The sequence below is a fragment of the Aricia agestis genome, chromosome 3 (genome assembly GCF_905147365.1).
Source record: "Aricia agestis chromosome 3, ilAriAges1.1, whole genome shotgun sequence".
Classification (NCBI taxonomy): Eukaryota; Metazoa; Arthropoda; class Insecta; order Lepidoptera; family Lycaenidae; genus Aricia; species Aricia agestis.
The window spans coordinates 11,984,512-11,997,875 of NC_056408.1; the positions used below are offsets into that span (position 1 = coordinate 11,984,512).

The window sequence follows — 13,364 nt, forward strand, 5'->3', positions numbered from 1 at the left end:
AAATATGAAGCTCTGCGCCTGCTTATTACAGTACTAGCTGTTGCCCGCGACTTCGTCCGCGTGGACTTCAGTTTATAGTACTTTATAGCGCGCGATGTCAACAAAATTGGTGTCAAAAGCTTTTATAAAAAAACCCTGGTACCCCTTAAATCAATACAGCTGTGCAGTGTGCACACAATAAGTATTTCATTTTTTTATATTAAACTTTATATTTTATGCCAAATTTTAAAGCTTATTTAGCCCTCCGATTACACAACTTTACCCATAAACTATTTATCATTGATAGATTTAAGGTTACGTCACTGCACAGATAAAGTACTGAGTTATTTAATACCGTAGAATAGATATAACAATCGAAAAAAATCGAAACTTAAATGTAAGATGATACCACGTCTTATAGGAAGACTTTTGAGCAAGCGTCAGCGCGATGTAGAAGACGCACGGCGTCATCTATTATGAATTGTTGGAACTAACTTAATTTGAACAAATTTACGCATTTTCACCCCCTTACAACCCTTTTTTCTAGTAAAAAAGTAGCCTATGTCCTTTCTCAGGCTTTAGACTATCTGTATACAAAATTTCATTACCATCGGTTCGGTAGTTTTGGCGTTTGGCGTGAAAGCGAGACTGACAGACAGACAGACAGACAGAGATACTTTTGGCGTTTGGCGTGAAAGCGAGACTGACAGACAGACAGACAGACAAAGATACTTTCGCATTTATAATATTAGTATAGATTATGTGCACACTGCACAGCTGTTTTTGGGTATTTTGATTAATTAAGGGCCGCGCTACACCGGAATGGCAGCGGCGAGGCGAGCACTTTCAGCGCTGCCATTCCGGTGTAACGCGGCCCTAAGAGGGGTACCACTTACCAGGGTTTTAAAAAGTTTTTAAATTTGACACAAATTTTGTTGACACCGCGCGCTATAAACTAAAGTCCACGCGGACGAAGTCGCGGGCAACAGCTAGTTAGTTAATATTAACGTGTACAACAATCGAAAGAATCGTAAAACCTACCTCAACATGGTACCACCTCTTATAGAAATACGTATGAGCAAGCAATAGCGCGATCTAGGGGACTCTTGGCGCCATCTGTTTTAAGTTTTTGGAACTAAGTTAATTTGACCAAATTTACGCATTTTCACCCCCTTACAACCCCTTTTTCCAGTTAAAAAGTAGCCTATGTCCTTTCTCAGGCTTTAGACTATCTGTGTACAAAATTTCATTACTATCGGTTCAGTAGTTTTGGCGTGAAAGCGAGACAGACAGACAGACAGACAGAGATACTTTCGCATTTATAATATTAGTATAGATAATATTCTAACGTATTAAAAACTATAAACAAAAACATACTAACTAATAAGTATGATTAGTTCTATGTTACAATAAAGTAAAAAATAAAACGCCATCTGTTGAATCGTATTAGAACTAAAATGTTCATTCCATCGATATATTTCTGGATTTTTTATAATATTATACATAAAATATTATGTTTAAGATTTTTGAAATTTTATTTTAATACACATCCAAGACCCAGGAAAATTGAAAACTTTTTGTTCACAGGACCCCCGGGATGAGCGCTGGCCACGCGCAATGCGAATTCATTTTCATCGAAATTTTCATGGAAATACGAGTAAGATATTTTCCCACATCAAAATGTAGCCTATGTCCTTTCTCAGACTCTAGAATAACTGTATACAAAATTTCATTGCAAACGGTTCAGTAGTTTTGGCGTGAAAGCAAGACAGACAGACAGACAGACAGACAGACAGACAGACAGAGATACTTTCGCATTTATAATATTAGTATGGATTAAACATCATATTCTAACGTATTAAAAACTATAAACAAAAACATACTAACTAATAAGTATGATTAGTTCTATGTTACAATAAAGTAAAAAATAAAACGCCATCTGTTGAATCGTATTAGAACTAAAATGATCATTCCATCGATATATTTCTGGATTTTTTATAATATTATACATAAAATATGTTTAAGATTTTTGAAATTTTATTTTAATACACATCCAAGACCCAGGAAAATTGAAAACTTTTTGTTCCGCCTGCGGGACTCGAACCCAGGACCCCCGGGATGAGCGCTGGCCACGCGCAATGCGAATTCATTTTCATCGAAATTTTCATGGAAATAAGATATTTTCCCACACCAAAATGTAGCCTATGTCCTTTCTCAGACTCTAGAATAACTGTATACAAAATTTCATTGCAATCGGTTCAGTAGTTTTGGCGTGAAAGCAAGACAGACAGACAGACAGACAGACAGACAGACAGACAGACAGACAGACAGAGATACTTTCGCATTTATAATATTAGTATGGATAACTTTTGTTCAAAGCAATTTTTAATCAGATTTTGAACGCGCTCTCGAAAAACTAATTAAAATTAGCATGCAGTTCAAAACACCTCAGCCAAACTAGGAAAACAGCTCAAGGAAAAAAGTCCAAGTCGACTCTTATAGAGCAATTTCCCCGAAACGAATAGCTCGTTCAGTTTTCAATTTGCCACGTTGTCTCGTACAGGGCGACCGCGCGGGGACTGCTGACGGGACAAGCCCACTGGAAATTCCTGACTTCAAGATGCATCGCTGTGTAGCATATCGATATTTCAACTCTTATTTTTCGTGTTATAAAACTTTTCGAATATTTGTACAAAAATGAATCGCCGTGTAACGTATCGATATTTCAGGTCTTACTTTTCTTACTGGAAATTTTTCGGGTGCTTTTACATTTTTTTTTATTTCGTTATTAAACGAGCCCGCTAAAAATTCCCGACTTCTATCGTAGAATTGATGCATCGCCGTGTTGCATATCGATATTTCAATTCTTATGTTTCGAGCTATAAAAATCTGGGATAATACAAAGTAAGTGGTACTTTCCAAATCAAATGTATTTATTTGGTTTATTGAATTAAAGTATATTTTGCAATTAATATAAATATCGTAACATTCAAATTGTAAAATATATAATGATTGATGGTAATATTAACAAATGAAATTCAATAATTTTGCTTTAAATAGCGTTTTTTTGTAAAAAAAAATACTACATGGATATTAGTTGCAAAAGGATATTTCATTTATTTTGAATTAAAATATATTTTGCAATTAATATAAACATTTTATGAATAAAAATATCGTAACATTCAAATTGTAAAATATATAACGATTGATGGTAATATTAACAAATGAAATTAAAAATATTTGTTTTAAATAGCGTTTTTTTTTTGTAAAAAAACACTAAGTGGATAAATTGCGAAAGGATATTTCATTTTCGCTTATATTTTTCTATTTCTCATGTATTTTCGTTAATCTATATTGTTATCATTTAATAATTCTCATTGATATTTCAAATTGCTTGCAAAAAAAATGAAAGTGACGCAACAAAACGAGGCCACAAATACACCGGTGCGTCGCATTGTGTTGCTTTGTATCGTCGGAACTCGGAATGAAATGGAACAACGCAGTCCCACAGCTGCGTTGAGGTGACGCACCGCAACGTAATTGAGCTATGTGGCTTTTAAGGTGCCATAATTAATGGCAAGCGACTGCGCTCGACAAAAATTCAAATAAAATGCCACTTTATGAGCTAGGATATAGGTTTCATTGTCTACCGACATTGATCTAGCGACCCATGCTAAAGCTGGCGTAGAGCAAAATGCCACCTTAGGGTCAATTCAGACCGCATGTTTGTTTCACACTTTATGGTTTGACAGATTTGCAAGACGTCTCACGCAATTTATACGTGGGAGAGCCATGCTTCGGCAAGAATGGGCCGGCTCGACCGGAGAAATACCACGTTCTCGCAGAAAACCGGCGTGAAACAGCGCTTGCGCTGTGTTTCGCCGAGTGAGTGAGTTTACCGGAGGCCCAATCCCCTATCCTATTCCCTTCCCTACCCTATTACCCTATTCCCTCTTAAAAGGCCGGCAACGCATCTGCAGCTCTTCTGCCAGTGTACATGGGCGACGGAAGTTGCTTTCCATCAGGTGACCCGTTTGCTCGTTTGCCCCCTTATTTCATAAAAAAATTGAAGTCTGTCAAATCCATACAAATTTAGAAATGCATCTAGTATCTACGCTTCGCGTTGCGGTCTGAATTGACCCTCGAAGCTCAAAAATTCAGACCCGACGAGGGTACACTAGACAACGTTCGTATCAAAAATTGAGTGATGCTTGACATGAATCACGCTTGGTGATACTCTTCACGTTGTACTGTGTAGGACGTAGTCCCCATAAATAATGTGCTCACCTGTCAGTTTTGGTCCACGGGAGATTGGATGGTACCTGCGAAGAATAAATAACATTAAATATTTTATGGTGGAGGTGGGAAGACTGCAGTATCAAAAAAATGCTAAGCCGCTTTCGTTTTATTGCTATATAATATAACTTGGTTTTATACATATAATACTAGAGATCGCCCAATGGTCAAAATTCGACATTAGTTTCAACGATATTAGGACTACTACATTTAATTTGTAAAAAAATATTGACTTATTTTTTTTTTCAACTCTCATCTCTGGGACTCAACTGATCTCAGACTGGCCGTGTAAGCATTGTCTAATAGTATCTAAGATTCAATAAAAAACGTTTAACGGCCATTCCCAATATTTGATCTATCTCTGGTTTTGCCCTACTAGAGATAGGAATAGCTCACATTAGACATTAGAGACATATATTTTATGTCAATTGTGAGCTATTCCTATCTCTAGTAGGGCAAAACCAGAGATAGATCAAATATTGGGAACGGCCGTTAGTAATCCATTTTCAATTTGTCAACTTGTTGTCAACAGACTTCAACCATAAATAAAAGAGTATAATTCTTATGTATAGGTTTGGCACATGTTTGTAACTCAAAAATCTGTCATCTTCTTGAATGTGCGTATTGTAGTGTGTGTAATATTTTATTTGTTCAAAAAATGTGTGATAAAAGCATAATTTCAAAATAATATTAGCTCGATGCACTCCTTCACCTATACGGTGAAGGAGTGCTATCTATAACTGTGCAAAATTTAAGTCACCTACGTTTCCGCATTTTTACGCAAAAGCGATACAAAGTTTTTCGCTTGCGTATTAATATATAGATAATATATAGAATAGACACTTGACAATTGATTTTCAAATTACAAGGAACCTAAAATTTCAGCTTTAGTTGTAAATAAATAATAATTGGGATCATTAGTTAAAACTTAAATTTTGTCAGGCCCTGGCGGCAAAAGACCTAGAGGCCGCCAGAGTGAACGTTGGGTAGACGAAATTAAAAAATACGCTGGGAATAACTGGACAAAGAAAGCTGCATCAAGGAAAACTTGGAAAATTTTGGAGGAGGCCTATATCCCGACAGGGGCCTTAACTTTAATTACTTTTTCTCATAAATAAATGTATGTTTATCAAAATATTTGCAAAAAATGTTGTAAAGTTAAGGTTAAAGAGGCTTTATTATTATTAATTTAGATCATTAGTTAAAACTTAAATTTTGCTAATCATACTTCCAGTCTATTGAGTAGCTTATTTTATTTAAATTTTTTTTAATAACTTTAATTAATTTAAATGGTACCTTTAACATATCCCTATGGGCTCCTGGGCAAACTTGTAAGTAACTTGGGGCACATGTAGACCGCTAGCTACATAGTACGTTACACTGCATATCATTTTCACAACCTCAGGCGCGGTTTAAACCCCATGTAACTTGAAATAATTTAGGACATGAGAGGATAAAGTGGATAACTAATATTTTATAAAATAAGAGCAATTACTCATTTTTCCCTAATAATTTGAACAAACTTTTTATCTACTTTGTCATCTGGCTAATGTAATATCTAGCTACATATAAAATCCACAGTTTTTTAATTTCAAATAATATTTTTCCGGCCCTAAAGCCTCCATTTCTGCAAAAAGAAACGGCAATTTTTTATCTATTACTTTGTTTACCCTGACAAAGCTATAATTGCATCAGCAAAACGACGATACTATTTACTGCAGGGTGTAAAATAATGAAGAGTCAGCGCTGCTACTTTCACAGCTAATTCTAATTGGGAACAAATTTTTTGAGATGTTATTATGATCAGTTGAAAAAAATATAGAGCAGTTATTTAATTTAATTGCGGTTGATTAATTATTGCGACATTAAGACATGGACATTGGACAGTAATAAAAAATTGATTAGTCGGTTACTTCATCATACAATGTCAATTCTAAAAATAATTGAGCAGTCCAATAACTAAAATGAGCGGTAAAAAGGATGGAATGAGCGGTTCGATAAATAGTTCGGCAAATCATAGCGAGCGGTGACACCCGAACTCAAGTTCAATGAAAAGAGAGGTAAATGTTCGTTAGTTGGGCGGAAGTGACAGAATTTATTTTAGCAGCTATTAAAGCAAATTCTATGTCATTTTAATTACTTAAGTATGTTTCGAACTACAAATAAAAGTTCCTATTATATAGTTACAATTTGCTTTATTTAATTCCTTGTCAAAGCAAAAGTAATTAAATTTTTTATTACTATTTAAGTTTTTTTTTTTTTACCACTTTATTGTTTAAAGAAATGCTTGGAATGAGATTTTTACTGTCAAATTTCGATTTATTACTGCCCACGCGTAACCGCTCGTCCAATAATTTTTGCCGCTCATTTAAGTAAGTATTTTCATGCTCAATTATATATTCACTGATCCATTATTAATACTCATTTTTGTTTACTTTACTGCTTAGTTTTAACTGCCGAACTAGTTATTAAACGTGCCATTTATAATTTTTAACTTATATATTTACAACTGCCACTTTAAATCAGTGCCATTCTAAATACACACCTTAAGCTTTATCTCTTAGTTTAATTACATCGTGTATAAATTTATACGTGTTTGTCTCCACAAACTTCTATAACACAATATTATTATGACAAAATAATCGTATTTATTCATACTCAGAATGTTTCTTCTACTGACACGCGTTAATTAGGTACCGTCGTGTACAACAATTATAACATTTTTCTATTTTCCGTTACGAACATCCTGTACATGAGTCCGAGAAGAATCTGTAGATGACCGTTCGTTTCTCAGTAGTACAGGCCTGAGGCCTAAAAACTTGTCCCATTACGACCTTCAGTACTGTTACACTTGAGTACAGTCGGCGTACTAATTAAGGTTACTTTTGATTAATATCCGTGAATGCTTGCTCTTGTCCTTTGTTTAAATATTTTCTTTTGATCCCTTAGTGTTACGTAAAATTATAATTAACAAAAATATTTTGTGCTATACAATTCTATATGATTATTTTTTGTTTCTATGCGTTATCTTTGTTGTTTTCTTAATCGAAAGTAAAAACTTTTCTTGATCAAGAAAGATTGATCAAAATGGTATGATTGACTGCAGATTTACATACACATTAAATGTACATTACATCTTAAAATTAGTAAGTTGCTAATAACGAAAGCTTTGTCATCTCAGTGATTTCAAATTCAGAAAGTAATCAATTATCTATACACATATAAATAAAATTAGAGTGTATGTTTGTAATATTAAAATAACCGTTTTTTACTACATGCATATGAATATTTAGACGGTATTTACACCAAATTAACAATTTTTAGAATTTTTGTCTGTCTGTATGTCTGTCTGTTTGTTCCGGCTAATCTCCGAAATGGCTGGACCGATTTTGACGGTACTTTTATTGGCAGATAACTGATGTAATAAGGAGTAACTTAGGCTACTTTTTAACCGACTTCCAAAAAGGAGGAAGACATATTTTTACTTTTTTATTTTTTACCGATGTATTTTACATTTTGTTGACGCGGACGAAGTCGCGGGTAACAGCTAGTTATAAATATAGAGCACGGATTTTATATCACATAATATTCAGCACATAGCATTTAAAATAATAAGCTGTTTTTGAAACGACTGTACTTACATTCCACACATGAATGTGAAGGCTGTTATCTAAACAGTAACACAGTTATAGAACCTTAAATTTTATTTCTTGTGAACTGAATGTTTGTTCACAAGATGTTAAATTTAAAAAATTTAATATTCAAACCTTTAACAAGTCATAATACGGGATAGAAACACGGTATGTCGGGAATAAAATGCGTAGTCAAATGGCCCCACTTCCGTCTTATTGGGGCAATTTTGATATTTCAGGTAGATTGCTTTATTGCTTTATAATTTATAATAATATGAAGATTGTTTAAGTCACATTAATAAAATAGCGGGTTATAATATTTTAATCTAAACAGGCTCTGGAAATCACTTAATTGCTTTCCTTCACTATTTTGGAATGCATTTTATTGCTTTCCAGTGCATTCCAACGCTAGATTGGTTCACTGGATTGAAATAATGTACACCGGCCATAAGGGTATTTTGTAAGTAAATATAATATGGTAAACATAATATTATGATGACGTTACATAAGTCGAATAGCGAATGTAAAATATAAACATCGACCTTCCGGCCCTACGGCTTCGTTAAAACTTGACCTTTGAGTGTCATTGACCTCGTAACACATTGATTTTCCCTCGTATTGTTTAAAAAATTGTGGCTTATTACGTTACCAGCTAAGGATAAATAATAAAGTTATGCTCGACGTTGGCAACGTTTTTTAACCGACTTCCAAAAAGGAGGAGGTTATATGTTCGGCTGTGGAGTTTTTTTTTTGTATGTTCAACGATTACTTCGCCGTTTGTGAACCGATTTTTAAAATTTTTATTTTGTTGTATACCCCAATTTGGTACCATGTTCATAAAAATGGTGACCTGATGATGGGATCCAGGAGTAATCGAGGGAACTCCTCAAAATTTATAAGGAAACATATGGTGATTTTGGTTTTATGAGAAGTATCCTAAGCATATGCTACCAAAACGAAAGATTTCGCACCAAGGTATACTATGGTTCCGGAGATACTAAGAGAACCCCAGATTCCTAATGTTCGGGCCACACTAACGAGAAACGCCGTTAATTATCGCGTTAATTCTAAAACATGTTATAGCATTATCGCCTTTACATGCCACTAATTAAAGGCGATAATGCCTGTTTTAGAATTAACGCGATAATTAACGGCGTTTCTCGTTAGTGTGGCCCGAACATAATAGATACAAGTTTGGTGGTTTCGGCGTTGTTTTAAGAATTGAAAGCATATGCTACTATGCAAATTACATTCATCATCATCATCATCATTACCACGTCAGGGTCGCCACACCACGTCACCAAAATTGAACATAACAAATTCAACCTTAACTCCAGAGCGTAAGGCACACATTTGACATTTCTTCTGAGAAGTGAGTTGCTTCGATAATACACTAATTGCACTAGTATAAATTGAAAGGAAACTGAAAAACAATCTACATCGTAATAGGAATAAAAAACACAATCGCATTTATGAGTAAAAAATACTTCGTAATTGAATTTTTATTTATATTTACACGATTTTGCACCTTATTACCATACATATACAGATCGAATTCCTATGTAAGTTTAATGTTTATACAATTTTAATCTGTTAGTGTCTAAACACACTAGGCTGAATTATTAATTACTAGCTGTTGCCCGCGACTTCGTCCGCGTTAGCATAGAAGACCACGTTCCAAATATTATTACGTACAAAAATATTCAATGTACAGAATTGACCTTCCTACGATTTTATTATATTAAGATGTTCCGCGCGGCTTCGCCCGCGTAATTTAGGAATTTCACGCAACCGTACATTCTTCCGCAAAAAAACAGCCTATGTCCCTTCACGTGGTCTATTCTTCATGTTTGCCAAATAACACAAAAATTGCTCCAGTAGTTCTTAAGATAATAAGCAATTTCACATAATTTCCCCCGTTTGTTCCACATTTTCCTCTATTTCTTCGCTCCTATTAATCATAGCGTGATAAATATAGCATATAGCCTTTTCCAACAAATGGGCTATCTAACACTGAAAGAATTTTTCAAATCGGACCAGTTCCACCATCGGTTCCTGAGATTAGCGCGTTCAAATAAGCCCTTTCAAATAATTTCCCTCGTTTTTTCCACACTTTTCTCTATTACTTGGCTCCTTTTAATATTGGCGTGATAAAATATAGCCTATAGCCTTACTCAATAAATGAGCTATCTAGCACTGAAAGAATTTTTCAAATCGGACCAGTAGTTCCTGAGATTAGCGCGTTCAAATAAGCCTCTCAAATAATTTCCCCCCGTTGTTTCCATATTTTTCTCTATTTCTTCGCTCCTATTAGTCTTGGCGTGATAAAATATAGCCTATAGCCTTCCTCAATAAATGAGCTATCTAACACTGAAATAATTTTTCAAATCAGACCAGTAGTTCCTGAGATTAGCACGTTCAAACAAATAAACTCTTCCACTTTATAATATTAGTATAGATTTTTCCACATTTTCCTCTATTTCTTTGCTCCTATTAGTCTTAGCGTGATAAAATATAGCCTATAGCCTTCCTCGATAAATGGGCTATCTAACACTGAAAGAATTTTTCAAATCGGACCAATAGTTCCTGAGATTAGCGCGTTCAAACAAACAAACAAACAAACAAACTCTTCCGCTTTATAATATTATTATAATTTATAGTATAGAAGTATAGATTATTAAGTAATGTTTTGTTAAAGTTTGGATGTATGTATGTATGGATGTTTGTTACTCATTCACGCAAAAACTACTGAACGGATTTTAATAAAACAATACAATAATATAGATTATACCTTAAACATCAGAATAACACATAGGCTACAATTTTAACCGATTTTCGAAATGGGGGAGGGGTTATGTTCGTTTTTCTATGTTCAACGATTACGTGTCAATTTATATTAGCGCAGAAGCGAAGTATCAAAACCAAACATAGCAAATCCAACCTTAACTCTAAAGCGTTAACGCACACATTACATCTGAGAATTTCTGAATCTGAGAAATTCCGCCGCGTAATTTTAAAATTCTCAGATGTAATGTGTGCGTTAATGCTTTGGAGTTAAGGTTGGATTTGCTATGTTCGGTTTTGAAAAACATTACCGCCGAATCGCTGCCGAACTTTCCACTCGACTCGACTCGACGGAAGTTCGGCTCGCGACGGGATTTCGGCATAGTGTGTCGTCCATCACGTTCCGTCCGTATTTTGTATGCGTTTGAAACGCGGCGGAATTTACGCCGGCGTAATTCAGCCTAGTGTGCTTAGACACATAGATTAAGAGCCGCGCCACACCGGAATGGCAGCGGCGAGGCGAGCACTTTCAGTGTCATATTATGATTTTAAACTTTATCTTCATTATTGTAATACATAGTATCGCTTGACAAATCGCGGCCGCCGCCGGCCACGAGCGGCCACGAGCGGTCACGGGCGGCCGTAGAGTTCTGTGGTACGCGATATGACGCGATGGTTTACTAGGTAACTAAAATTATTATTTTTACCAAAAAATTAAAACCGACTTCCAAGGTAAAAACAATAATAACATCCTTATAATATGAACTAAAAAGTATTAAATAATTTTTCCTATCTAATAGTGCCTTTTTCTGTATTCGGCTAAAACTCAACTAGGTATTCTGTACTCAATCTTCATAATTTTGAAGTCGGTGCCAGTTACAAAAGTTTCAAATATTCTGGCAGACTGAAGATTCAGCTATATCTGGTACCGACTTCAAAATGATGAAGATTGAGTACAGAAATACGTAGTTGAGTTTTAGCCGAATACAGAACAAGGCACTATTAGATAGGAAAAATTATTTAATACTTTTTAGTTCATATTATAAGGATGTTATTATTGTTTTTACCTTGGAAGTCGGTTTTAATTTTTTGTTAAAAATAATTCTGATAGGACGTGTGCAACATGTCGGGTTATTTACTATTTGGCGCCTCCGTGGTCTAGTGGTATAGAGCGCGGCTCTTGACTCGGAGGTCGTGGGTTCGATTCCCGCGTTGGAAACATGTTATTTCCAAGTTTGGTTAGGAAAATGCAGGCTGATCACCTGATTGTCTGACAAGTAAGATGATCCATGCGTTAAAAGTCGGTCCTGCGTCTGATCTCTCGCCGGTCGTGTCGGTCTTCCGTCCTACTGGGTTATGAGAGTAAAGGAATAGAGAGTGCTCTCGTGTACTGCGCACACACTTGGGCACTATAAAATTACTCCTACGTAGCTGGCCTGGTTTCAATGAAACCGGCCACCGTCACCGAAACCGGTGTGGGAGCTATTATTATATGTGCTAGTACCGCCCTCTGCTCCGAGTTTTTTGTAATATTCCCTATTATTTTTTTATGGGAAAGTCCAAAATGAGAAGCTCAGCGCATTAGTACCCAACAGCTATGTCCTAAAGACTGAACGTGACGAAAAATTTAATTTCCTTTTCGACTACAAGACAGAAATGTCAATACACCCAGTGACGCAATTTAGGAACGCTTATTATGTTATAAGCTGTATATACAGGGTGTAACAAAAGTAAGTGATAATACTTTAGGGCGTGTATGAGTCCCTTATACAAGGTATAACAAAACCCTTATAATATAGAGTTCACTGTGAAAGTTAGACTAGCGCTGAAAGAGCAATTTTTTGTGATATGTGTGAGCAGTCATAAATAATAAATAAAATCATCAATAATATCATAAATTCCATACAAAGGTGATCCCACAAAAAATACCTAATAATTATTATATTATAAATTTGAAAGTGTGTCTGTCTGTCTGTCTGTCTGTTACCTCTTCACGCTTAAACCGCTGAACCGATTTTGCTGAAATTTGACATGGAGATACTTTGAGTCCCGGGTAAGGGTATAGGATACTTTTTGTCCCAGAAAAATGTACGGTTCCCACGCGACAAACGAGTTTTGGCGCAACAGAGTTGCGGGAGTCATCTAGTATATAATATATTTATTGAAGTTATGAATGCATGTTCTTTAGATTAGAACAAGACCGCATTCATAAGTCAACAAAAAAATATTGGGTTAGTAGGTATAGTTAGTACACAAATGCTTAACAGTGACCATATAAGGGACCCATACACCCTGTATACCGCTTAAATATTTTGCTGTGAACATAATATAATTTTTGAGCTCCAGAATACGCGATTGTTATTTTAGATATTAGTAACCGTATTTCTTAAGCTGACAATTATTATTGTTACGTTATTTATAAAAAAAGTATTCGTATTAACATAACGTAACGTAAGTATGTTACAATACTCAGGCTGTAATATTTTTCAAATGAGTTATGCGCCCCAAAATTTTCATGTCATAGTTAAAGACGTGTCGGGAAGAACCAGATAAGTAACATTTTGTAACATAAGGACAATTACTCATTTTTTACCTTATAATTTAAGCAAACCTTGTAACTTTATATCTACTTCATCATCTGGCTAATATAACGTAATCCTCATTTTTTTATTT

At 35.0% G+C, this 13,364-nt stretch overlaps 1 protein-coding gene across 1 annotated transcript in view; it reads right to left on the reverse strand.

Moving 5' to 3' along the window:
* Nucleotides 1-13,364, reverse strand: part of LOC121725317 (protein artichoke) — a 96,042-nt gene that overhangs the window by 40,636 nt on the left and 42,042 nt on the right. The window contains exon 2 of the mRNA XM_042112208.1: nucleotides 4,267-4,301. The gene's annotated coding sequence lies outside the window, so the exon portion shown is untranslated. The remainder of the gene's footprint in view (nucleotides 1-4,266; nucleotides 4,302-13,364) is intronic.